General features: G+C 41.4%; 1 protein-coding gene and 1 long non-coding RNA gene across 3 annotated transcripts in view; both read left to right on the top strand.

Moving 5' to 3' along the window:
• hdac4 (histone deacetylase 4) overlaps positions 1 to 27,784 on the top strand; it is a 212,618-nt gene that overhangs the window by 42,308 nt on the left and 142,526 nt on the right. The gene's annotated exons all lie outside the window — the stretch shown is intronic.
• Positions 118 to 26,714, top strand: LOC119499882. The gene is made up of 4 exons (XR_005209470.1): positions 118 to 391; positions 11,329 to 11,341; positions 12,457 to 12,465; positions 26,704 to 26,714. It is a non-coding gene; the product is annotated as an uncharacterized LOC119499882 (long non-coding RNA).

The following is a 27,784-nucleotide window of genomic DNA, read 5'->3' as shown; positions in this document are numbered from 1 at the left end:
TAAATAAATCTTTGTACTTTTTAGTAATTGAGATGCCCAAATAGGAAAACTTATTTTTTTCAATTTTGAAAGGCAGGTTGGTGAGATCTAAGGCTCGTGCTTCATCATTGATGGGGAAAAAGCTCGCTTTTGTTGAGATTTAATTTGTATCCCGAAAATTGACCAAACTGATTGAGCAACGACAGAGCGGGGGGTAGTGAGGTACCCGGGTTTGAGACAAAGAGCAAGAGGTCATCAGCATAAAGTGAGACCCTATGCTCTGTGTTGCCCCTCCAAATACCAGATATGTCCCTGCAACTGCGGAAGGCTGTGGCAAGCGGTTCGATGGCCAGATCAAAAAGTATGGGGCTCAGAGGGCACCCTTGACGGGTTCCACGATGTAAGTTGAATGGTTTAGACTGCTGGGAGTTAGTACGAATTGAGGCTGAGGGAAGCAAATATAGTAGCTTAATCCACGAGGTAAATTTCGGGCCGAAACCAAATTTGTCCAGAACAGCAAATAAGTAGTTCCATTCAACGCGGTCAAATGCTTTCTCCGCATCGAGAGACACAACACACTCAGGGACTTTCTCAGATGCAGAGTAGATGATATTGAATAGTCGTCGTATGTTAAAGTACGATTGTCTGCCTTTGACAAAGCCAGTTTGGTCTTTGGATATAATTGTAGGAATGACATTCTCCAGTCTACGGGCTAGGACCTTAGCCAAAATTTTTGCATCTGTGTTTAAGAGGGAGATAGGCCTATAGGAGGCACATTCGGTTGGGTCTTTACCTTTTTTAGCAATGAGAGTGATACAAGCCTCGGTAAATGATTGAGGAAGGGAACCTTGCCTACAGGATTCAGATAGGACTGAACATAACTGTGGGGAAAGTAGCGAGGAGAACTTTTTAAAAAATTCTGCCGGGAAACCATCGGGACCCGGACTCTTACCTGACTGCATTGAGGAAATTGCTAAAGCTATTTCTGCCTGAGATATGGGCTCTTCCAGTCTCTTCCTGAAGTCCAAAGAAAGTTTGGGAATATTTAGACTGCGCAGGAAGTCAAGAATTACATTACAATCGGCCTGAGACTCTGAGGTGTAAAGCTGGGAATAAAAATCCCTGAATGTCTCATTAATTTGTGAATGATCTGAAGTTATGTGACCATTTGACATTCGGATTTTGGAGATATTTTGTTTTGCTTTAAAGCCTTTGAGTTGGTTGGCTAGCATTTTGTCAGATTTGTCTCCATATATGTAAAACCTGGCCTAGTTTTTTAAAAGCAAGTGTTCAGTTAAGTGAGTTGTAAGCAGGTCAAATTTGGTTTTGAGTTCTAATCGTTTTTTATAAAGGTCTGGACTTTGAGTTTGAGCATATTGTTTGTCAATCTCTCCAATTTGGTGTGCCAGATCCAAGCGCTCTTTATAGGATTTTCTCTTCACTTGAGCAGTGTATGCTATGATCTGCCCCCTAAGATAAGCTTTAAGAGCATCCCATACAATTAGGCTAGAGGTTTCAGGGGATATATTAGTAGTAAGAAAAAAGGCTATCTCTTTCTCCATATGTTTCACAAAATTATCGTCAGACAGTAGGGTTGAGTTAAACCGCCAGTGCCTGCTCCTCTGTGGGACGCCAGGGAGGGACATGGTCAAACCAATAGGAGCGTGGTCTGAAATGACAATACTCTGATAGGCGCAGGACTGAACCAGCGGGACTAGTTGGTTGTCGATAAAAAAATAATCGATCCTGGAGTATGTATGATGGACGTGCGAGAAGAACGAGTATTCCCTATCGTTTGGATGTAGAGAGTGCCACACATCACAGACACCGTAGTCAGAGAGAAAGGCTTGAATGAAAGAGGCTGATTTACTTATTGTGCTGGGGTTAGTGGAAGATCGGTCTAAAACTGGGTCTAGCCAACAATTGAAATCACCACCAAGTATGAGAGAGTATGTGTTGAGGTCTGGCAGCAGAGAAAACAAATGTTCGAAAAAACCTACATCATCTGAGTTAGGGGCATACACGTTCACAAGCACTACCAGTGTGTCATATAATTTCCCAGATACAATAACATATCGACCGAACTTGTCAGCAATCACATTGTGTGGTTCGAAGGAAATACTTTGACTGATAAGGATTGAAACCCCTCTGGCTTTGGCTTGAAAAGCGGAGTGAAATTTCTGCCCCATCCAGCATGACAGAAGACGACCACTGTCTGAACTGCGAATATGGGTTTCTTGCAGGAAGGCTATTTCTGTTTTAAGTTGTTTGAGGTGTGAGAAAACCTTCTTTCTTTTAATGGGGTGGTTCAAACCCTTGACATTCCAGCTCTGTAGTTTTAAGTGCCTATCCATGCAGCTTGACTAAAAAGGTTAGGACGTGAGCACAGTATTCAAGTGGTTGCTTTAAGCTACAGCTATAGCAGGTCAGTGGAGACCAGGAGTGACTAGTGTACAGTAATAGGTTTGTATAAGTTACTAAGGTGTTACTGGCAGTGACATATCCCTTCCCCCCACCCCCCTCCCCAACCAAGAAAACTGCTAAAAAAGAAAGCAGCAAGCTCTTCAGAACAAACATTGCACAACAACAACTCTTCCTGTCTTAAACTAAATTAACTGCTGCTCCGGTATCATATACAAAAGTAGATTTCAAGCACCTCTAGAACAATATTTTGGCTTAAACAATCAACTTTATGAACTGTGGAAGCTGGGAAGCTCTAGCCCGAGTTTCAGAAATCAGAAATCAAATTTAAAAACAAAATTTCACCAAAACCATAGAAGCAGGAATCAGACAGTCATATGGAATTGTGATTTCAAAATAGACAGAAATAAGAGAGAGGAGAAAAAAAAATGGATTCACTTGTGCCATACCAGATAGCTAAATAGTTGAATTAACGGTACAGGACAAGACCCACTTAAGTACTAATAAACGTAGAATAACCAGTCTTTAAAATGATAATTCCAGCTTGAAATGTGAACTAACTGTTCAACTGGCCCTTTAAAATACAGCGCAGATTCTAATTGAAACGGCATCACACTCAGAGAGGGCAAAGCTGTCATATGTGATAACAGCTCCAGAGAGCCAGTATAGAACCAGGCTAAATAAAGTAATGTTTGCTTGTAAATGTTTGCAACTGTCTGTATATGTAGCCTAACAAGAGAGCAGCGCAAAAACACGTGTATAGTCTGGATAAATGCACATGTTCACCGATGTAAACAAACCCACGTGACAGTTAACATACGCCGCACTACGTGTAAAATGGTAGGGCTATAGACAGTGCTACCTCTCATCCAGTGGGTCCATAGTTACTAAAGAGTCCATTTATGAATGTTCCGGTGACCTGCGGAGGCTGCTGATGTACTTGTGTGCCTCGTCCACTGAGCTGATCCACTTTCTGGCTCCGCTGTACGGAGCCGGGCTGGGTAGAGCAGAGCAGGCTTCTGTCCCAGTTGATAAAGTTCTGCCATCACGTCTCTGTATTCCCCCCGCTGGTTCACAACTTCAGGGCAGTAGTCCTCCAGAACACGGATGGGCTGGCCACGGAACTCAAGTTTACCTCTCTGCCGTGCCTCTCTGATGAGCAGATCCTTCGCCTGATACCGGTGCAGGCGGAGAATAACCGGGCGCGGTCGCTGTCCGGGGGCCGGTTTAGCAGCTAGGGAGCGGTGGGCCCGGTCCAGTTCTGGGAGGGATGGCAGTGTCTCGGTACCGAACACCTCGCGCAGCAAATTTGAGAAGAATTCAGTGGGGCGTCCGCTTTCAATGGATTCCGGGAGACCCAGGATACGGATGTTCTGGCGCCTGCTTCGGCTCTCCAGGTCGGTAACTTTGGCCTTTAGCCTAGCATTATCCTCGCTCAGGGTGGTGCACACGTTCTCCAGATCCACGACTCGTTGGCTGAGGTCTTCTGCAGCTAGTTCCAAGGAGGAGACACGTTGGCCGTGGTCCTCCACTGTGAGCCGTGTTTGGTCTAGTTTGGAGTCCAGCTGGCTGAATGATGTTCTGAACTCAGTAGCTAGCGCATCACGGTGTTGCTCAAGCAGCGTGGTGATAGCCTCCAGTGTTAAGCTAACGTTAGCATCTTCTTTTTTGCTCCCCTTGGCTCCTTTCGAAGTCATTGTGAAAAATAAAAGGGTCGGTCAGGAGAGAAATTAGATAAATAAAAAAAAAGGTTTCGTTTTGGCGTGGAAGTTAGAGGGCTGGATGGTATAAAAATGAAAAGTTTACCGGAGCACCGGCTAGTGTGTCTACTCCATCTGCCTATCAACCGGAAGTCATCTGCCATGAATCCAGATATTTAAATTTACCAGTCCAAGTAAGTGTTTCAACCTTTAAACGTATTGCTGTGCGTCACAATCATAACAAAGTTTATATTCTATCTGTAGATTTCTACTTTTTTAATGATACAGCACAATTTTATAATTTATAGCAAATTATTACACAGACAGAGTGCCACGGACCACTGTGGGTCTCCGGACCCCACTTTAGAATCACTGGTATAGACGGTGTGAAACTGGGCAAATTTTGGTGAGAAGGTCAATTTAGAACTTAGCGAGTGTGTATAAAAAAAGATCTCTTTCCACATTCTCCTCATGCAGCGCTCTGAAATCTCAGTATCTGACGCTGGACTATCTCCTCTTTGTCGCCCTGACTCTGATTTTGTCTTTGTGAACCACGTCTATCGGGCTCACTGTCATTTGCACACGATTGCACTGAGAGCTAACACTCTAATGAGCATCCGTGCAATGACAAGCCACACAGCAAGCATTTCACTCGCATGGAAAATTGAACGGAAGATGCTGACACAACATGTAATACACGCAAACACTGATCCGTCCGTGGGAATCTTTATTTGACCCGACGATGCGTCCTCAGAAGGGTACGGGGGACAATTATATAGTTTGTAGCAAGCACACTGGGTGCAGAAAGCAACACTTGGACACTGGATGTTGCCAAGGCCTTTTTAATGGAAGTTAACTAATCACAGGAAGGAGGACAGTGAAATGTTATTCCTCCTCATTTTAAGATAAAGGGCCTGTGTTTCTCACATCTCACGCAGTGAGTATTCTTTCTTGCGTCTAAACGATTTCATCGCAAAACATTTTATTAACACTGTTGCCTAAGTCCACCAGTCAGTGTAACTATCTTGTAAACACAGGAATGATTTCTTTAAAAAAACACCTACTTAGTGTGCTTTAATGTTGGAAAACAGTATTGTTATGAGTGGAGAATACACAAATGCATTTATGATTATTTAGGTGGTTGGTTTGGTTTGTTTCTGTCTAGAAATGTTCATCACATATCTCCTTCTCCATGTTTTTGTCATTCTCCATTTCAACTCGTTGTCGACTTTTAAAGGGACTGTTTGTAAGAATCAGAAATGTCTTGTTAACAGCGACACCTGTGGCCGTTAAGCCAACTAAAGTCAGCGTCCTGTTGCTCGCGCTTGTGCTCGCTCTACATAGACATGAACGAGCATCGCTCAAAACAGTGAGGTGATGTAATGTTAGCTGACCAGACAAAGGTCTCTCCATGAATCAGTGCTGATCCTAGTACTAGATATTCTCAGAGCTACTAACTCTTCTACAGTATGGCCAACACTGTTTAACAGACGGACTTCACTAGATAGAACTTTGCAGTTTTGGTGCTTCCTTGTAGTTTGTGTTGGAGTCTTGTCTGAACAGCGTAGCCACACGCGAGCACGCATGGGACACCGACCCGCAATGATTTATACGTGTAAGACGTTACAAATAGTCCCTTTTAAATAAATACAAAATATTAGAGATGCACCGATTTATCGAACATCGGTATCGCCTGGCCGATATTTGCCTTTTTGACTGCCGTCGACCCATCTGCAAATAAGATGATATTCGCCGATGTTTATCTGTTGTGTTGCATCATACTGCGCTGGCTAAATGTCGTGTTGGTTATTTGCGGTCGGTCTCGGACAACAGTAGCCAGCTGCTGATTCAGAGAAGAAGCCATTGGGTTGCCATTCTCATTGAGTAGGTAATTTCATAGCAGCTTTAAACGCTTTTGAAGCAGTTATTTGTGAAAGAAGGTTATATTAAAGGCTGTTTCATAAATGTTTTTGATTGAATTTGGGCTCATTCAAAGACCGTGTAATGAAATGCTGAATGACATTGAAACAGCTCAGTTTTCTTTTTTTTTATAATGAAGATGTCTTTGTTTCCCCAGCACAAAAGGAGAATAAATAACAGCAAAATTAACAAAAACATCGGTGTCGGCTGTTGGCAAAGTAATATCACAGCCAAAATGTCAATGTCAAGGTATAATGTAACCAAATTAGTAACAAAATATTTTAACGTTACACTTGTTTGATCATAATAATATTGCATGGCAAAATAGGTTTCACCAGTTTTAAAATTTTTACATTTAATTAAAGCAGCAGTAGGTAGAAATGGAACAAATATGATTAAAAAAGTTATTTTTATTAAACGGCCACTATATCCTGACAGTAGTGCATGAGGTAATCTAAAAAAAAGCATGTGTTTCGGTATCCTCCGGTGTCCTCCAGTGTCCTCCGGTGCTCCTAATGATATATGCAACCAATCAGAGCCGAGCTGGAGCCTTGCCGTCTCTGAGCAGCTGTCAATCATTGGCGAACTAGGCAGCGCTGATCTAATATGAATCAATATTCTGATACAGTAATGCCTATTTGTTTGAAAAAAGAAAGAAAGTTTGTCATCCGGCAGCCATGTTGAGATCAGCTGGGATAAAGGTTCTCATTTTACAGCTAAACAGTACACTACAAGATGTTTCTGAAAACATTTGAGACGAGAAATAGGCATTACAGTAACAGAATATTAATTCATATTTGATCAGCGCTGCCTAGTTTGATCGGAGTTTGCGAGCTGCCTCCGTTGAATGAACAGCCAATAGGAACACTATCTCTCTCTGAAATGATAGATTTTTTAAAGTCTGAAAACAGAGCCATGAGGAGGTGCAGAAGTCTAGTTTTCTCTCAGAACACTTGAATTACAATATGCTGAAAGGTTAGTATGGAATTTGTGCCCATTGATGCCAAAGTATTCTGCCTACTGCAGGTTTAATGTAGTTCTAACTGCATAACATGCATAGTTTTGTTGCATTGTCATTGATACTGGGTGTGAGAACCCAAACCCATGGTAAAACAGACTAGTAAAATATCACTTCAACGCAGTTTAACATGTCAAAATTGTAAGTAAACTTCCTTCATTTTTTTATATTTTCACATTTTGACTGTCAGACCTGTATTGCTATTATTTTTCTCCTGTTATGCCAAACTAGCACAGAAATCAGCAATAATAAAGGAACGTATAGGTGAAAGGTAATGCCACGTACGTTAAGGATTATTAGTGACTGGACGGAGAGAGATGGAAGGATAGTTATGCTTTTGATCTATTTATAGACACTATTAATAGACACAAGTTGTCCACCCAGCAAGTGTTTTCCTCTCTCACAAATGTATTCACACATTCATTTAGAGAACAGAGGACATTTTGTTGCAAGCATGGATCTAATGGGGCCCCTATCCCCTTTTGTCTACACCAGACACACAGCAGCCTCATGCCAAAACACAAACAAACCACATCAGAGTACCAACTCAACAGAGAGTGTGCTCGTGATGATGGTTTAGGTAGGAGGGTGGTAAGGTATTTACTGTAATTGCATTACACTTGCTATATAGCCGATTTTGAAGTTGGTCCTAATTTCTTGTCAAAAAAGAAAAGTACAAATACTCGAGGAAGTTTCTGACCACCGACTCCCTGCGTAGGAACAAGACGCCCAATTCATAATTTATGGAGGATTTCTATTATTGCTTTAAGCTCCCCATGGACAGTCAGTGTCGCCATAGGTCTACCCAGTGATGTTATGGGTATTACGTCCACAGAGGATCAAGGCAGCCTGTTACATTACCCAATGAGGTAAAGGCCCTGTAATGAGGTTGACAGTGATATAAAAGCAGTCTTAGATTACGGTGGCTGAATGATGTAATCACCCAGACCTTAGCGGCCTATGTAATGTCATCTAATGTGCCGTTAATACAGCGTTGTTGATGTTGTCGTTGTGAATGGTGGGCTTTCACTCTGTGGAATTTTACTGTCTGAAAAGGTGGAAGCAAGTAAACAGCATTTCCCGGTGAGATCGTTAAAGCATCACATTATTATTATTTTAATAATATTTTATTATCACAGGCAATAAGAAAAAGCTGATCACAAGCTGTACAATTTCACAGTAAATTGACTGATGAAGCTTTGAGTGCGATTGTCATCAGATGAGTCGGTACCGCTGCATGTGACAGTCACGGCATCAGGATCCCACAGAGCCACAACACTGAAGCTCTCAGCATGGTCTCCACAAAGACCTACAAAGCTGTGTTAGGACTTTTTTTTGTTAAATCTTTTACAGTGACTATATGTTGCCATTGTACAGCATGTGTTTGCTTCCCCGTTGTTATAAAAACGTTGGTTATCTGATTATTGGGTGTGTTTTTGAAAAAGACAGAAGCAGTAGTGATTGGGTGAGGTTGGTCCCATTGACCAGAAAGCCAATCATCAACAAGGAGCCGCGAGTTGGTGTGGCCACCGGCCACGATGTTTCAAGAGGCACATGCTGGGTCTGTATGCCTGCCGTGAATATGTGCTTGTGGAGGTTTGCAGGTGCGCGCATCTGTTCTACGGAAGCCACGCAACAGCCCGTAGTGCTGTGAATTTTGTAGACCCAGAGAATGAATCTTACTGACTTTAGATGGGCAGATGGATAGATTGACTTTATTATCAATCATTAGGTGAGGCATTATCTGTGATGCACTGACTTTTCATCTACCACCATCAGCAGGTTGACATTTTTGAGTGAAATATTTCAAACTAATTGATGGATTACAATGAAATTTGGTAAAAGCCTTTACATTACCAGAAGGATGAATCGAACTATAAAGCAAGGCATCTGTATGTCTGAATGCGTGTCCATAGCATATCTCGAGAACCGTTCATCCAATCTACTTCACACTTGGCGGGTGTATAGCTGTGGACCCGAGGACATGCAGTGTGGACGTTGGTGCAATTTGGACATGCTGCGCACGTCCAATGTTAATAAACGTTGAATAAACAAGCGAACAGCACTCTGAGTCGAGCATGTCGTTCCGCAGCAGGCCTTTTGCTGCTGGATACTAGATATACTATCAATCAACACTTGCAGGGACCAAGCAATTGGCCCCCCTCCAAACAGGCACACGCTCCAAACTGGCACGTCCTTTACGGGCATTACACCAGTTACTTTAGTGATATCTAGACTTTTGATTTAGCGCCATCATCAGGTCAAAATATTAGATTGTTCAATACTTTGGTTTATGACTAAATATTTGCAAAACTTGGCAGATGCTAACATGTTAAACTAAAATGGTGACCAAGGTAAACATTACAACTGCTAAACATCAGCACGTTAACATTGTCATTTTGAACATGTTGCCATGCAAACATTTAGCCAAGTACCGCCTAACAGATCCACCAGTCTGAGTGTAGCCTCTTAGTCTTGTTTCCATATAAAGTTGAAAGTAAATGCCTGAACCATAGAGAAATAAAAAACACCTATGTTTGCTTCAAACAAACAACACTTCAAACAATGGAAATGGAAATCATAATTGCTAACAGCAGAGGCATTTCCATTATCAGGGAAGTGTTTTTTGGAGCACAGGTAAAATATGTTGGTCGGAATGATTTGAAAGACACTCTATTGAAGAAGCTGATGGCGGTCAGGGATGGGTTTGCCATCATGTCATTAAGGTTGCTATGTTTTACGTAGCTTACTCTTTGTGGTTTGTCCTTTACACAAGTTTAGAGCTGAGTCAGTTTGACATGACTTCTTGTGGTGGTCTGCAGTATACATCGATGAAACCTGGTACAAGCACACATTCGGTATCCTAGGCTATTCTCATACACTGTTAGTATCTATACCTACGAAAAATAATGCACTGTAATCAACGTCGATTTGTACGCCACTTCCGTAGTTATTTTAACCCAAACCATGATCTTTTCCTAAACCTTACCAAGTCGTTTTGTTGCCTAAACCTGACCAAGTTGTTTCCTGTGAAGACGGAAGTTTATTTTGAAAAGACTGTCTGCATGTAACATGAGGAAATTGTTGCAGGACATTCGTAGGAGAACACACGAAAAATGAGGAATACGTTTTCGTAAGATATCTTACGAACCGTTGTATGAGGATACGTTGGGTATTCTTGTTATGGGGCAGTAGAAAGCACTTTATGTGCAGGGGTTTGAACCAAGAACCTTTTGGCTCCTAAATGGCAGTGGTTTTAGAATAAGAAATGATGATCCTTCATATATGGAAAAGGGCTTAGTAACACTACACAGACAGGAGGGCGACCAGGGGAAAATGGACTGCTAACAGGAGGTGAAATTGAGGAGTGAAAGCTTCATTGTTAATATCAGAGCTCCTTGAAATGGGGAAAAGTCTAGCAGTCGGAATGTTGTGGCTTCGTACAAAACTTCAACAGAACTATCCCTCCCCCATTTTGGCAGGCTGTTCTCATACACCATTCGTAAGCTATACCTATGAAAAGTTATGGACTGTAATTTGTGTACATCCCACAAAATCAATACGCATGTAATTCATGGAATCATGAACCAGGAAGTATAAAGAGCGACAAACGCCGTCTAGTGAGGTGGTCGGGGTGGACGGGCGGATTAAATAACACTGATCTTTCGCCCAAGAGACCAGTGTTCGTACCCCTTGCGAAACCAGAAATCAACGTTGATTTGTAACGTAACTTTTGTACTTAAGTTACGGTATGTTATTTTAACCAAAACTATGATAATTTCCTAAACCTAACTTAGTACTTTTGTTGCCTAAACCTAACCAATTTGTTTCCTGTCAAGAAAGAAGTTTATTTTGAAAAGACTGTATGCACTTGTGGAAATTGAAATGTGTCGCTGGACATTCGTACGAGAATGCAAGAAAAATTAGTAACTTTTGGTAAGATATTATAGGAACCTTTATGTGACGATACGTTGGGTATCGGTGTTCAGGGGCATTAGAAGGCACTTTATGTACTGGTGTTTGAACCAAGAACCTTTTAGCTCCTAAATGGCATGTGGAACCAATCTGCTAATATTCTGGCCAGAGAAAGAGGCGAGCATCTATTCCCACTGGCAAAGGTCAGGCTGGACATAGGCCCCTGTTATTGAAGGCCCTTTTGTCAACACCACCACAATAAACAAGCGAGCCATTCTCAGCTCTGCTCTAGTTATGCTGCATGAAAACAAGCGTGACTATTTTAATTGTAATTAGAGGGAGAAAATTGGTGTAGGGACTGTGCCAATCATAGAGAGTGAATGTGTGTGTGTGTGTGTGTGTGTGTGTGTGAGTCTGTGTGTGTCTGTTAGTGTACGAGGATATACTCCTTGTATAGTTGTCCGGGCCAAGCACAGTCACAGGCCCCTTTCATTTCTCCCTTTTATGTGAATAGCAAAGCTGTCATGACTGACACTTCATGAAATGGCGCTTTAAAATCGAGCAGTCAAAGGCCGTAATTGTAGCGTGTCTAGTCATACTGTTAATACATTAGTTAGTGTGAGAGTGTTCCAGAGGGGTTTATTCTACCTTTATTCAGTCGCTGCTTCATTAGGATGACTCACATCCTGACATTTCATTGCCTGTGTGTCATCTTACTGTCATCCCAGCCACTTAAAATCTGCAGCGAGCTCGGCTGCTCAGCGAGGCTTTCAGCAGTGTTCACACCGATGTTTCATGAGGCCAGCATGTGAACACTTCAGGAAACACTGGACACAGCCAATTAGATTGCTCCTCTTTGTTAAGAAGTAATCCTATTAAGTGGTCTGTATTGTTAAAAATGATAGAGATGGGCTGCAGTTGGTAAGATCAGACTTGTATTTGGAAATACTGTTTGTACTGTACTAAAATGGATTCTGATTTTCACATCACAGAAAGAACACAACAAGGAACAATGAAACTCAACCAGTGAAGTTGATACTGTAAGCGTTATTATGGTTAGGTTAATGACAAGACTAAGGGGTAGGGATGCACCGATCCGACGTTTTCAGTCCCGATACCGATCCGGTACTGACCCGGCAACCATGTTGAGATCAGTTGAGGAAATACCAAGCACCGCCCACCAGCCAGAGCAACCTTTCTCATTTTACAGCTGAACAGTACACTACAAGATGATTCTGAACACATTTGAGGAGAGAAATAGGCATTACAGTAACACAATTCATATTTGATCAGTGCTGCTTAGTTTGATCGGAGTTCACGAGTGATTGACAGCTGCCTCCGTTGAATGAACAGCCAATAGGAACGCTCTCTCTCTGAAATGACCTGTGATTGGCCAAAGTCTCCCGTCACAGGTTAGATTTTCTAAAGCCTGAAAACCGAGCCATGAGGAGGAGCAGAAGTCTAGTTATCTCTCAGAACACTTGAATTACAATATGCTGAAAGGTTATTATAGTTAATACAAATATAATAATTAATATTATTGTAAATTTGTGGCCTATGATGCCATAAACATTCTACCTACTGCCACTTTAAAGGATCACGAAAGTTGTCGAATTCATAAAGGGGGGAAATGAATGTGTGTGCCAAATTTCATGGGTCCACCCAGAAGTTGTTGAGATATTTCAGCCTGGACCAAAGTAGTAGACCAACCAGCTGACACAGCCATCCGTAGTGCCATATTGCTAGCATGGCAAAAAAAACACATGATGCTTTTATGCTTAAACAATTGCACACTTACATGCCAAGAAAACATGGGTGTGGAAATGGCGACAAACAGTTCAAGTGACACAACACAAGCTGTTTTGGAGCCATAAGCGCATTTTTGAAACCGTGTGGTTATGTTTCAGTTTACTGTAGCACCCTTTTTCCCCCCAAACACGCAGTTGCTTTAGTAAAATAGTTTTGGGGTGAAATCACATCTATGGGAACTGTGAGGACATATAAATAAATATAAATACTGTAGGGCTGGTGGGAATAAAGTTGAAATCACACACAGTCCCATAGATACTTAACTCAATGAACTGTGTTCCGCTGCCGTGCATTACACTCATCAAAACCCTTTAATGGTGTAAAACAATACAATCATATGATTACATTTGAAAGTCAGTAAATGAAAATATTGAATTATCTCACAGCCCAGAATACATATGATCAAACATATGATATAGTGTATATTGTTACCCGTCAATATTCAAAATACACCGTGATATATATTTTAGGTCATACTGCCCCACCCTGCAATGAATGTGCTGTTAAGACGTCGAAAGCTTCCAGTTTGTGTTTCCAAGCGATGATACATTCTCCCCCTTACCACAGACAAAGGCTGATCTTACACTCAACCCCACCCTCTCCCCCCACATCCCCCCATTTGCTTCAGTCAAACGATTTATGTCTAATTACCGGTTATAAGCTCTGCACTTCCTCTGACAGGCTCCATATTAGAAACCAAATCTTATAATTAACCCATCCTCTCACATGAAAGTAATGGCAGTGCTCTGCCTTGTCAGAGGCCTATGTTGACGGTTCTGTCATCTCAGCCCAGCCCTCCCCACCTCGTGCCTTTCCAAATATCCCAGCAGTTTAAGGAAAGATGAGCTGGCTAATGGACTGCTCACTAGTGGAGAGGAGTGAAGACATTGACCTTGAGCGGTTTCTGGTTAAGTTGTCTGAACAGAGAAAGCATCCACCAAAGGGATTGAGCGTGAACTGAATGTCCCCTCGTGTACAACTGAATCCCTCAGCTTCCAATCATTTAAATCTGTTTTATAATGTCAAATAAATTATTATTAGAATCATTTTCATATGAATGCTTGAAAGTATACTGTGTATATTAAGGGTGAAAAAAAAAAAAATCTATTCACCTATGTAGTGCAATTATTTTTTTACGATTTTGAAATTTATGTTTTAATGCCAGAATCGATATATTTGCTTCATTTGAGTCTACGCGGAGATAGAAGGAAGTTACCGCTTTCATTGTTGTAGTCTGAGTAACGTGACATCATATCCGTTCCGTATCCGTCAACCAAAACAAACCGCAGACCGAGCTGCAACGAGGAAGTAAGTGTGGGTCAGCGTGGATACGACCTACACCCTCACATGTTAAATCCAGCGTGGTAAACACTACACATCCAGTAAAGGATGGAAACACTTTGGGTTTCACACATTGACAGGAAAAACAGAGCTAGACATCACGGCTAAAGCTGCATGCTAACTCTGTCACGGACAGGAAACGTTATCGCATCACGGTAACGTGTGGTCGAGCCGGCCGTCACTCTCATCTCCGTGGTCAAATCGGCGATGCTACAACTGTAGAGCACCCAGATACTGACATTTATGTTAAATGCATTTTAAACGGCCCCGATGGAGCTGACCATGGATGGATAAAGAGAACGGAGCTGACTGGAAAGCTAGAGACCACCTTGGAGAAGTTAGAGGAAGTAGACACATGTGACTACGTCCAGTTTTCAAAATAAAATGTTAACAAAGGGAACTGTATATACAAAATACATATATGGAAATAAGATTGATGGATTATATTCAGCAGAAATATAAAACATTACATGTCCCTTATAAATTAAAAAGAAATACCACTAATTTGTGAGGGAAATGTCTTCATTCTTTGATTTTTTAGTTGCTGGAAAAAATTTAATAAATAATTCTTGACAATGACTGATATATTTGACTTCAGAACATCTCTGACTACATACATGCTGAAAATCAAACATTTTAATAACATTTTAAAAGTCCTTAAAAGTGTATGATTCAACTTTATCCTATGGTCTAGTGTTAACAAAAATTGCAATAAATCATAACATAGAATTGCAATACTTAAAGATCGCAATACATATCGAATCAGCACCCAAGTATCGTGATAGTATTGAATCGGGAGATAGGTGTATCGTCCCAGCACCTAGTATATATTATTGTATTATTTAAAGGTCCCATATCGTGCTCATTTTCAGGTTCATACTTGTATTTTGGGTTTCTACTAGAACATGTTTACATGCTGTAATGTTAAAAAAAAACTTTATTTTACTCATACTGTCGACTTGAATATGCCTGTATTTAGCCTCTGTCTGAAACGCTCCGTTTTAGTGCATTTTGACGGAATTGCAACAGAATTGCGTTGCTAGGCAACAGCTTGGGTCCATGTGTACTTCCTGTCAGCTGATGACATTAACATACACTGCAACCAGGCATAAACTGGGACGCATTTAGGATGTTTACGTTTAAAACTGTGTAATGGTGTAAATATTGTATATTTGTGACATCACAAATGGACAGAAATCCTGAGGGCTTGTTTCAAACGTACAATTTTTAAATACGGGCTGTGTGTATTTCTCTGTATATTGAGCGTTTTGATAGTTTACAGTATTTATATAGCATTTTAACCTGCTTTATAATACAAAAGACCTGAAAATCTCACTTTTTACAATATGGGACCTTTAATGAATAGTGTCAATCTGAAGTGATTCATTTTCTAACTGAGATACACCATCATGATTTTCCACTATTTCAGCCCTCAACTTTACATTTCAGCCGATATCGAAACCCTGTGAAATCTTTTACTGGGTAGTTTAAACTATACACAAAGTTGGCAAGGACACTAAAATTACAATATATTGTTAAACTCTAAATTAGTCTCAAACAGTCAATCATTCTCATGACCGTGTGTCTGTGTGAGAACTACATTTAAACAAAATCCTCAAATATCACAGATTTGCAAAAAGTGTTTGAATGTTTACCTTGTTGCCATAGAAGCAGGTATAGGCCAAAATAACCTTGAAATCCATTACTCATCGCTCAACTGCTTGCATTTACAGACAGCATTGCTTTTTTGCTAGTTTATGTGTGACCAATATTGCCTTTTAATTGTTTTTGGGGCTTTTGACAGTTATTTTGCTTCATTTAGTTTTGTTTCGGTCTAAAAAGCGACGGGTATTACAGTCTGCTTGATGTTAATATTGTTTTATGAGGTGATTTCTTGAGTTTTAAACACCACTTTGTGTGAAACTTGGCCGTCCTTCAAATTGCTGCCACTGCTGACTGATCTGGGGGAGTTTTGGGAGTGGATTAGTGTTGCTGAAGGAGCTTGTTGACATCAGATGGCATGGGAACTATGAATCCACACACAAGGCTCAACGGAGGAGCTCAAGCAAACCTGCGAATGGGCACGTAGAGAGGGGGGGAAAACAAATAAACTAAGCCCAGAGCAAGTATCCCCACAGTTGGCATGTTCCCATAGACATTTGGTAGAGAGAGAGAGAGAGAGGATGGATACAAGAACATTCTGGTTATCAGAAAAAAAGGACTTATTGGTGTTTTCTTGCAGTCTTTGGTAACGGTCAAAAATATTCCACATGTGTAACAGTGTGAATGGATTTGTTAAAGCCATTTTGTGGGTCAGTGTCTGAATAAGATAAATAATATTTGAACCGGTTGTGGTCTGCGTGATGCTGCATGAATGAACGGCACTCTTGTTCAAGTGGAACATGTACAAATGATCCCCTGGCTGTCTTGTTTCAGGTACAAAAAGGTCATTTGTCTATTCACACGTGCAATTCAAGTGTGGTGTACTATTGGATGCTTGTGCACAACAGGACACTTGATAAAAGAAACCCACAGAATAAAATCACAGAGCCCACTATGATGGATAATAATAATGATGATAATAATCACAATGACGGCGCAATCCACTCGGCATCAGATTGTTCGTTAATCCCACAGTAAACTCTCGCTAAAACCTGAGTGAGTCAGTATTATTACAGATAATCCCCTGGTCTGGTTTATGTGACGTGCTGGTGAACGCAGGCCTAAACACACACACATGCACACACACACACACACACACACACACACACACACACACACACACACACACACCACTCTGTTTCCAAACTGATTGCATTTCAGATCTCAGTTTCAGCAGCCACACAGTTCACAGCACAAAGCAGATTGCTGCTGCGTATAATGTCACTAAGAGACTGTTTTTATCACGTTGATGCAGCGCTGACTGAAAGCTGTCATCAGCTACATGTATGGTCCGGTGTTTACTTGTATTCAGGACATCAGGTCACATTACACGTTGTTTCACGGTGCAGGAAAACTAGTTCAGAACATGCGTACTTTCATCAAGAAGCCACCACATCGGTCCAGACTGAAATAGCTCAACAACTATTAACCAACGATGGATTGACGTGACATTTTGTACAGACGTTGATGGTGCAGACGATGACTTTGGGGATCGCTGGCTTTTCGCATCAGAGCAGACAGTTAGCGACGGCACCCACCTGTCACTCAAAGCAACCACGCCCTTAATTATGCATACGTTTAAGCCTTAATATAAGTTAAACATTTGATGTTATATGAAAACTCACCCTCTGTACAGTTGTTATGAACGGGGAAATTAGCTATAGAGACCAAAACCATTTTTTGTACCAGGCTGTAAACATGCTTATTTCTGCTGTAAAGTCGGGCATTTTAACATGGTGGTCTATCTGGGATTGACTCGCTTTTGGAGCCAACCTTAAGAGGCCATTTGAGAAACTGGCTTTTCCATGTTGGTCCCATTTTTCAGCACCGGAGGTTGCCGCTTGATCCCTTATGGTCATGATCTTTGGGTAGTGACCGAAAGAATGAGATTGTGGATACAAGCAGCCAAAATGATTTTCCTTCTTAGGGTGGCTGGGCTCAGCCTTAGAGATGGGGTGAGGAGCTCAGACATCCGGAGGGAGCTCGGAGTAGAGCCGCTGCTCCTTTGCGTTGAAACGGGCCAGCTGAGGTGGTTCGGGTATCTGATCAGGATGCCTCCTGGACGCCTCCCTTTGGAGGTTTTCCGTGCATGTCCAACTGTTAAAAGGCCCCGGGGTAGACCCAGAACACGCTGGAGAGATCATATATCTCGCCTGGCCTGGGAATGCCTTGGGCTTCCCCAGGAAGAGCTGGAAATCGTTGCTGGGGAGAGGGACGTCTGGAATACCCTGCTAAACCTACTGCCTCCGTGACCCGAGCTGGATAAGCGGAAGAGAGTAGATGGATGGATAGCAGGGGTGGGGAAAAAAAATCTATACAGTAGTATCGCAATATTTTGCGTGGCAATATTGTATCGATACACGGACGTCAAGTATTGCTCTTTTATTATATAAACTATTAACCTCTTACAATCTGACGGCCCGCCGGTGGGCCAGGCCGCTATTCTGTCTTTCAGAAGTTGTAGCGGGCTCAGTTTTAAGCTAGTGCTGGTAAAGATATCATAGGAAACTAGAAAACCTAAGAACCCATTAGTACCAACTATTTCATTAGCTTGTCGGGAAGAACACTAAATAAAAGTTTTGTGAATGAATGAAAACTCTGGGATGAACAGAATGAAAACTGTATCACTTTAGATAAAACAGTTGTGGACAACTGCATAATTTGCGGTTGAAAAAAAAGGTCATAAATTGCAATATATCGCAATATATCTTATCGTAATACACAGCATATCACAAAATGTTTAAAATTGCAATAACATCTTATCGTGACTTAAGTATCGTAATAATATCGTATCGTGGGGTCTCTGGTGGTCCCCCCCCCCTAATGGATAGGATGCTAATGTAGCAAGCTAAACTAAGATGGCAAACATGTCTTAAATTTAACAACTGCTTAACATTAGTATGTTATAGGGATGTTAATAATTAACCGCTTAACCGTTAACCGACATTAAGCATTTTAACCGATTAACGCTATCGGTTAAAGCGGTTCAAATAAATATTAATAATTCATTAAAAAAGCTGAGCGGCTCAGAGGAGCGGCTCGTCACTTTAAGGAGAAAAGCTGGTCCACCTTAACAGCCCACCTTAAGAGGCGGAGCCGGAGTTGCAGGATACAGGAAGTCGGCTCCAGTCTCTCCAGCTCGCTTGAGTGGAGGAGTTGTAGTTTCGTAGCATTTATTCAGCGACAAATAAACTGTACACACACTGCTACACCTATAACGCCACCAACACCCTCACACACCGTTCTGTCGGAAGCTCGCCAAAGTTACGCAGACTACGTGTGCGGCGGCGAGCACGAAGCCTCCGGCAATGCTAGAGCTGCTAACGTAGCACAGATACACACACTGTTTGTTGGGCACTCGCTAAAGTTATGCCGGGCAGACACACAGCGGACAACCTGCTAAACTAAACTAAATGTGTGGTAGAGACTTTTACTGGGAAAGTGGCTGCATGTCCGCGACACTACACGCAGCATCGTAGCTGCTAAGTTAACGCTCCCAGACGGTGAACTGGAGACTCCCGTCAACCAATATCTGTTGTGATCCTGCAGCTGGTACACCGCTGCATGCGAGGAACAAATCTTGCCGGTTAACGGTTAATAATCGGTTAACGAGGGTCGGTTATTGGTTAAGAAACTTTGTCAAAATTAGCAACCCTAGCATGTTAGCATGGTGACATTAGCATTTAGCCTCACAGTCCCGCTGGCATGGCTGTAGACTCTTTGTCTTGTTGTAACAAAAGATGGAAATGTACTCTCAACCCTCACCCTACCTCCGATTCATGCTAATTCATTTATTTGCAGTTGCAGTTTGCAGGGAGATAAAGAAGAAACTAACGTAACATACAACAGGGTTGTAGTAATCCTAAATTTGACCTCATAGTCTATAAAGTATTCTTCAACATGTGGATGAGTTTCAGTTCTTTTATTTTAAAATAATTAAATGCAATGTGAATCACAAGTCAGAGGATGGATGTGTTTCCCTTCTGCATCTACGGGACCTAATGCAATCACTTTCTGAATTCCTCTGAGCTTTCATCAAAAGCAGCAAGCACTTAAAATGACCCGTGTCAGATGATGGCTGTACCGCGCAGCACTCAATGACCCAGTTGCTGATGTAAGGAGCTAAACTTGGACCTGGATATTCTTTGTCAATGGACTCAACAGAGATTTACAGAGAAACACGCTTTGATAGAGATATGATTTGATCTTTTGGTTTTCTTAATTTAACTTTGATAAAAACATTTTGCTTTCCAACTTCAAATCTAGTTAGTTGTCAATAACCTTAAAGTTCACTACTTTAGAAATCAGGATTTCACCTGAAGTCTCCAGACACGGAAACTACCACCGACCTGCCAAATAGTCACCACAAAGGGCAAGCATTTTGTTAACTGATCTCTCACACTGCAGTCCAGTGCATAATTTGCCAGTTGAGATATAAACGAAGTTCCCCTGACTTTTTACAGCTCTAAATATCTCAAACTTTTTAAACCTCTCAGCTCCACTGATGTGGCAGTGTTGCCAACATACACATAAACACAGTGCAGAATCACAGGAGAGCCAAATACTTGAACTGGGGTTACCATGCTCATCCTTGCTTGCTATTTAAACAAGCAAAGAAACCCCACCCTCCCTCCTAAACCTCTCCTAGCACCCAAGTCCAGGAGCTTTGCCAAAAGCAGCCTAACGCTAAACATTCACAGCGTCGGGGAAGAGAAAGCAAACTCTGGGAAGGTACAGGATTGACGTCAGAGAGAGCCACATGTAAGACATTCCTTCCTAATTACGGGGAATGCACTGGCTTATTGTATAAAAAAAAAATGCTCTGGTTCATATTCATCTTTTAAAAGGTGGGTGTTTGTTTTATAGATCGTGCTACCTTTCACTGTTGTATTAATTCTCTCTGTTCTTTCACTTCAGCCAGCCCTATTATTTCACATCCTCCTTATTACCTCCTTATTTTTCTTTTTTCCAATTTCTTCCTCCTCCTCCTTCTCCTTTCAACCCACCTTATTTCTCCTCCTCCTCCTCCTCCTCCTCCTCCTCCTTTTTCTCCCTTTCAACCCACCTTATTTCTCCTCCTCCTCTGCTTCCTTCCTTCCTCTTCCACTCCAACTTTAAAAAACTGCTTTGCGGTAGATAATTTCAAATTGCCAACTGACACCTATGCCCACTTCTGCAGGATTTATTTCTTGTGTGCAGTAATTCTGATGTGTTTAGATTATTTCTGCTGACCAGCTGCTGTGCTGTTATTCCTCCTTCGAGGAATGTACGAGCAGTTCCTGACTGGCACACATGGACTTGTTTTCACAACAGCTTTAAACTGGACTCAACTAATTAGGTCTACTCTTTAACACTGCAGCTCACCTTTCACTTAAACAATATTTGTGTATGTCTCTTTTTTTAGATAGGGGGGTCTTGCTAAAGATATATATCTGTAATGCTTTTATAGTTTCAATGAAATGGCACTGTTGGAGCATCTCCTTTCTAACAGCCAGCAGGGGGCGACTCCTCTGGTTGCTAAAAAGAAGTCTGATTGTATAGAAGTCTATGAGAAAATGAGCCTACTTCTCTCTTGATTTATTACCTCAGTAAACATTGTAAACATGAGTTTACGGTTTCAATCACTAGTTTCAAGTCTTCTTCAATACAGCATGATGTTCATTTAGTAAATGATGGTCCCATTTAGAGTCAGATAGACCATAAAGCAGGGGATGCTTTAGGGCGGGGCTACCTTGTGATTGACAGGTCACTACCACGGCGTTGTCCGTTCTGGGAGTTTTCCGTGTTTTCGTCTTACAACTTTAACCCTTTCACAGTGTGTTTTCACTTCATGAAAGTTAATTACAACACCTTGGTCACCTCAAAATGTCTTACTCAACATTCGGTTGTACTTAGCTCCACCTTCTCGTGTCACTTCTGGTTGCAAACAACCAAGATGGCGACGGCCAAAATGCCGAACTCGAGGCTTCAAAACGGCAGTCCACAAACCAATGGGTGACGTCACGGTGACTATACGTCCACTTCTTATACACAGTCTGTGGGTGAGTACAGAGAGACATTTCCACTTCAGCAGATGAATATGAAAAGACATACAGCATTCTGCACAGTGAAACTCAAACATTACATTGAAGTAACAAAAAAACACAATAGATATTTGTATGCTTAGATAACACACCTGTGAACAATAGCAATTGTGTTCTCCACGAGATGTGTCATCAGGAGGCTCTGATACATGTGCTGTCTCTTAGTATCCACTGTTGTCAGCTTCCAAATTCATGTGTTGGTTTGATATTCTTTTCACTGCCAATATGACAGATTGTGAAATGTGCATGTTTGTCTCTTAGACAACATTATGACTTGTATATTAGAGACTGAATGCAATGAACATGGACTTTTGTGTAGAAACGAGGGCTATCAATCGATTACAATATTTAATCGCAATCCATAGTTATTTGCGATTAATTAACACATTTTTGTATCTGTTGAAAATGTACCTTTAAGGGAGATTTATCAATTTTTTAATACTCTTATCAACATTAAGAGTGGGCAAAACACTTTATGCAAATGTTATTATGTATTTATTATTGGAAATCAATTAACAACAGGAAACAATGATAAATGTTATCCAGAAACCCTCACAGGTACATTTAGCATAAAAAAATATTCTCAGATCATAACATTGTACAATGCTGCAGCTCCTCCAGACTAACAGAGGTTTCCTGTGTCTTGTGAAGTGACGGGGCTCTACAGAGAGAAACGTCATCGTCTCCAACCAAAACTCCAGTCTCCTCTGTTCCCTCCGGCCGCGGTTGGGAGGCTGAAGCAGGAAAAGCCAACACTAGGATCAGCATTGATTCATGGAGAGACCTTCGTCTGGTCAGCTAACATTACTGCCAAGCAGCTGAAATATAGAGTGATATTGTGCTTTTAGCTGACGTGTGCCGTCTCACTGTTTTGAGCGATGCTCGTTCATGTCTATGTAGAGCGAGCACAAGCGTGAGCAACAGGACGCTGACTTTAGTTGACTTAACGGCCACAGGTGTCGCTGTTAACAAGACATTCTGATTCTTACAAACAGTCCCTTTAACCCTTTTCTTCCATTAAAATCCTAAATCTTTTGGACATAGCTCAATCCTGTCTCCTAGAAATTACGTTCGTATACTTCAGCAAATGCATTCTGAAGGCAACGTAATGGTGCTTGGAATATGATATTTATCAACATAATTATGAAACGTACATTTTGACAAACTTAACGGCTGAAATATTTGCTGTAGCATTTCATTTCTTTCGCTAGAATATCTACGTGTTACTTCAAAATAGAGTAATGCAATTTGTAGGAGACAGGGTTGGAAAGTGACAGAGCCAAGTAAAGCTGGAACAGGGTGTCTCTAAAACCAGTTTTGAAGGTCTTCTTTAGAGATCTGGTGCTCTAGTGGAAGGGAAAAAGGGGATTGGCTGAGATTACTGTGAGTTGATTTCGGAGAAAGGAGTGTGATGGTGAGGTGTGAGGGGGTTTCACACACACAGGGAGTATTTGTGCTGAAAATGGAGACAGGAGGGAACCTGGGGATTTGTGCAGGCTCCCGTATCAACTGGAGGAATGCCTTTGAAGCTTTTTCTTCCTCCCTCTGGATGCATTTTATTAGTGTGGGACAGCAACTGATCGGACACATTCTGGTGGATGGGAAGACAGATGTTGTAAACAAAACCGAGTTAGCAGACGAGGAGGAGGAGGAGGCCATCAGCTGCTGAACTAAAATGATGTTCGTAGCCCCCAACGCTCCCTCATACAGGCACTCTGCTTCAGCACCAATTAGAATCATCAATAAGGATGAGACAATATAGCATTTTATCTCAGATCAATATAAAAAACAGTAATTGATCGCGATGAATTTGTTTTTCTTTTCTTTTTTTTAAATACTTTTATTGCAAACTAGTCATAGATTATAGATCCACAAAATGTCCAAATATAGCTGGCTATCATGGTAGAGAAGTGAAAAAGAGAGCTTGATTTTTAAAAATACAGGAATCATCATGTAAGAAAGAACAGACTCGCACAATGTTGCTATTTTATTATTTATCCTTTATTTATGCAGGGGGACCTCATGATTTATGATCACCTTCTTTAAGATTGTTTGTTTTATCTATCTGTGATGCAATACAAATATTTGTTTCTTAATAAAATGTAAGCTAAAGTGATTCCAGTTTTAGTGCCATTTTATTGAGTGTCAAGAATATTTTGATGATTATCGGGATAATATTGTGAATTCGCAATTATTTGGGCCAGGTTAATCGTGATATGTAATTTTCCTATAACCCCATGCATAATGGTCAATGATCATCAAACCTTCACGGTACGGTCGAGTCTCAGATGCTCTTCTGAACATCACAGAGGCAGTCGTTTCCATCTGATAAACCCATGTTGAGCAAGAAACTTTAGCGCAACAAAATAGTCAAATACGTTCCACAGAAGTTCGTAAACGCCTGACCCGAGATAAGGAGATAACCACAACTTTATAGAGCCCTTCTCCGTTAGTAAACATGATGAGGTGTTTAGCGGGCCGAGCGCTAAGTGGAGGCAGAATAATTCTCTGAACATGTTAGCTAACACTGGCTAGCAAGTTTTGTTAGCTTGTTTTTTTAACAATGGCTGAAGAAAATCCGAGTTTCTCTCAGTACGTTCAGTCACTCACTCTCCGGGACCGAGAGTGTTAGCTGAGAAAGTTAACATTAACCAGTGGGACCAGATTAGCCGACCCCTACGCCGCTGACAGACTAATGTTACTTCGGGAGTAGAGGACGACTGGCTCAATATCTAGCTAGATAATGAGCCAGCCGTCCGACCAGCGCGGCCAGCGGCACGCTGAAAAAAAAAGTTGAGGGCGTATAAAAAAAAAGAGTCGTACAATATTGGCGAAGCATTTCAGAGATGGAGAGAAGGGGTTGCTAATAGTTTAGCAACCTCTTCTCTCCATTTCTGAAACACTTCACCGATATTGTAGCTCGCTAGATCACAAATGTATGCAATATCAATTTTGGCACCCAACCGCACAGCAAGATGACATTTTAGATGTGTAACTTTCGCCTTCTGAGGTGCTTCGCGTCGGCCTCCAGGCTTTCCTTTGTTTTGCCTCCAGCTAACACCGTGTCGTAATCATGACGTCGGCTGTAAAAGGGTTTATAGGGAAATACTGTCAGGACTGTGTCTGTTCATTGTGTCCTCATACAGCGGTTCGTATGATATCTTACGAGAAGTTATTCCTCATCGTTAATGTGTTCTCCTGCGAATGTCCAGCAACACCTGTCAATTTCCGCTTGTTACTTGCATTCAGTTTTTAAAATAAACTTCCATCTCCACCTGAAACAACTTGGGTAGTTTTTGGAAAAGATTGTATCTTGGGTTAAATATAATATATATATACAAATGACAGTGCATTACTTTTGGTAGGTAGGATATAGCTACGGGCATTGTATGAGAACAGCCTGAGGCCTGTACTACGAAGCCAGTTCAACATACCCGGGGTATCTCCTCGTTATCTGGCTTCACTAACCCTAACAAACGAGATCTCGCTCAACGGTCCTACGACGGTGGTTATCAACTCGGTAAATCAACCCAGGGTTTCTCAGTCTGGCTGTGAGCGTGTTCGCATGACCAATCACAGACATGGACAGGTCTACTGACTTGCAGACAGACAGGCAGAGTGGCACATTACAAAGGAAGAGTAAACTATATCAGACAAATACGAAGAAATTAAACACTTAATCCAGACTAAAAGTAACACAGCTGAAGCTGCCAATTGCAGGAAGGACAGCTGGCAAAGGAAAAAACTCCCGAGTGTGAATGCGTAAATTAACAGATTTATTAATTTAACGGAATACTCAAAAGTCAGATATAGTCGTTTAGTTATACATAGCTTTTAGGAGAGTAATGGATGAATGGATTACACTTATTTATACCCTGTGGCTAATTTGTGGCGTGTATGACTATTTGAACCTTCTTTCAGCTCTCAGGCGTAGTGAAACGGACTCAAGAGCAAGTAAAAAAAATAAATATAAAAACATAATTCAAAGCGGTAAGCACCCACAGCATAAATCCAGCTGGCCTTCCCGCATTTGTCAGTTTAAACTGTGTTGTTTTTAGCCTGGATTATGACTGTAACTTCTTCATATGTGTGTAATATTACCATACAATCACCCCATTGAGCTCTGATTGGTCAGTAGGAGGTGCTTTTATACGAGTTGATCTCTTATCTGGAACATAACCTGCTCCGGAGCAGGTCACCTGTTCAGCATCAGTTACCATGGTGATCTACCCCGGTAAGAAGTGATCCACCTTCGTAGGACGGAAAACCCTGAAGGGAAAACCCTGAAGGGAAAACCCTGAAGGGAAAACCCTGAAGTTACCTCGCTAACGCCAAATCCTGTTTCGTAGTACAGGCCTCTGGTCCGTTAGCTTACTTTGCAGTCCATCTGCCCCCTAGTGGCTAAAAAAATTAATTGGTGCAGCTTTAAATAACGTGAAGAAAACAAAGTAATGCTTCTGGAGTAAAGCCCTATTACAGCATAACTTCAATAAAGCACGGACGTGCTGTTGCTTTTACGTTGTCCGTTCACACACATGTACACACACAAACAGACACACACAGACATAATCACTGGCCTCAAACACAAACATGCACGCTGTGATCCTCGAAGCTGGTGGCTGCAACACACACACACTTAACGGGATTCAACATGACTGGACATGTCGGGTATCACACCCATGTTCTAGTGAACACAGCTCTTGTGAAAACAGACTGTAAGACACAAAGGGTGTAATTAACTCCAGTGTTTTACAGCCTGGTGATGGAACTGGCTTGTCGTGTCCAGTCTCTACAGTCCTCACTCTCTCTCTTTAACGTGCACACTTTTTTTTTCTGTGAGATAAAACTCAGTGAGAATACGTAAGTAAAGTGACAGGGCAACAGAATGTGATGAACAGTGAAGACGTGTGGGGAGATTATGACAGTCTCAGAGATTGTTAAAGGGCAACACTCGTAGGTTATTTTTGCATGAGCCTTGTGTCGTCATCATGGTGGCCTCAGTCCTGCATTTTAAACGGATGGTGTCTGCAAACGGTGTAGCCGGAGGCTCTACAGTACATCTTTCCTTTTAGAAGAAACTGTTAGGCCTCTTTCATTTCAAGAGTGTCTGGTGGATCAGAGGCTAAAAGACACACTGTGTAGCTTAGATATCCAGAGTTTAGATAGGATTTCTGTTAACTTCTCGTCTTTTAAGTCGCTCATTCTATAATTTCTGTCACTCTCAAAGTCAACAAAGCACAAATGCCATTTAAAAAAAGAAAAAAAAAAGTGTGAAAAAACAACCACAACAAGTAAAAACTGCTTTGATCCAAGTTCATGGTCCAGACAAACACAGATGCTTAGAATATTACAGTTTGGGAATTCGTCTTCCCGGGAGCTTCACAGAGCTTGACCGTGTGATTTGTCACATTTTGGAAACTCTCCGCAAACATGGATGGGAAGCTCGATCGCTCTAACATTAAATGTTTGGATTTGCACGTCTGTTATCACCTTTTAGTTTGTCTTAGGGATGCACCGATACCGATACTATATCGGATATTGATCCGATATGGACTCAAATAGCTGGATTGGGGATCGGTGAAAATGGGGCCGATCTTTTCAATTCGGTTCTATGTTTATATTAGGGCTGTCAATCAATTAAAATAGTTAATCGCACATTTTTAATGTGCTTAAAACTTTCCTTAAAGGGAGATTTGTCAAGTATTTAATACTCTTATCAACATGGGAGTGGGCAAATATATGTTTGTTAATATGTTCTTTATGCAAAGGTATTGATATATTTATTAGTGGGAATCCATTAACAACACAAAACAATGACAAATGAAACCCTCACAGGTACTGCATTTAGTATTAAAAATATGCTCAAATCATAACATGGCAAACTGCAGCCCAACAGGCAACATCAGCTGTCAGTGTGTCAGTGTGCTGACTTGACT

Source organism: Sebastes umbrosus, chromosome 13, assembly GCF_015220745.1.
Source record: "Sebastes umbrosus isolate fSebUmb1 chromosome 13, fSebUmb1.pri, whole genome shotgun sequence".
NCBI lineage: Eukaryota > Metazoa > Chordata > Actinopteri > Perciformes > Sebastidae > Sebastes > Sebastes umbrosus.
This window is presented reverse-complemented; position numbering and strand designations above follow the sequence as displayed.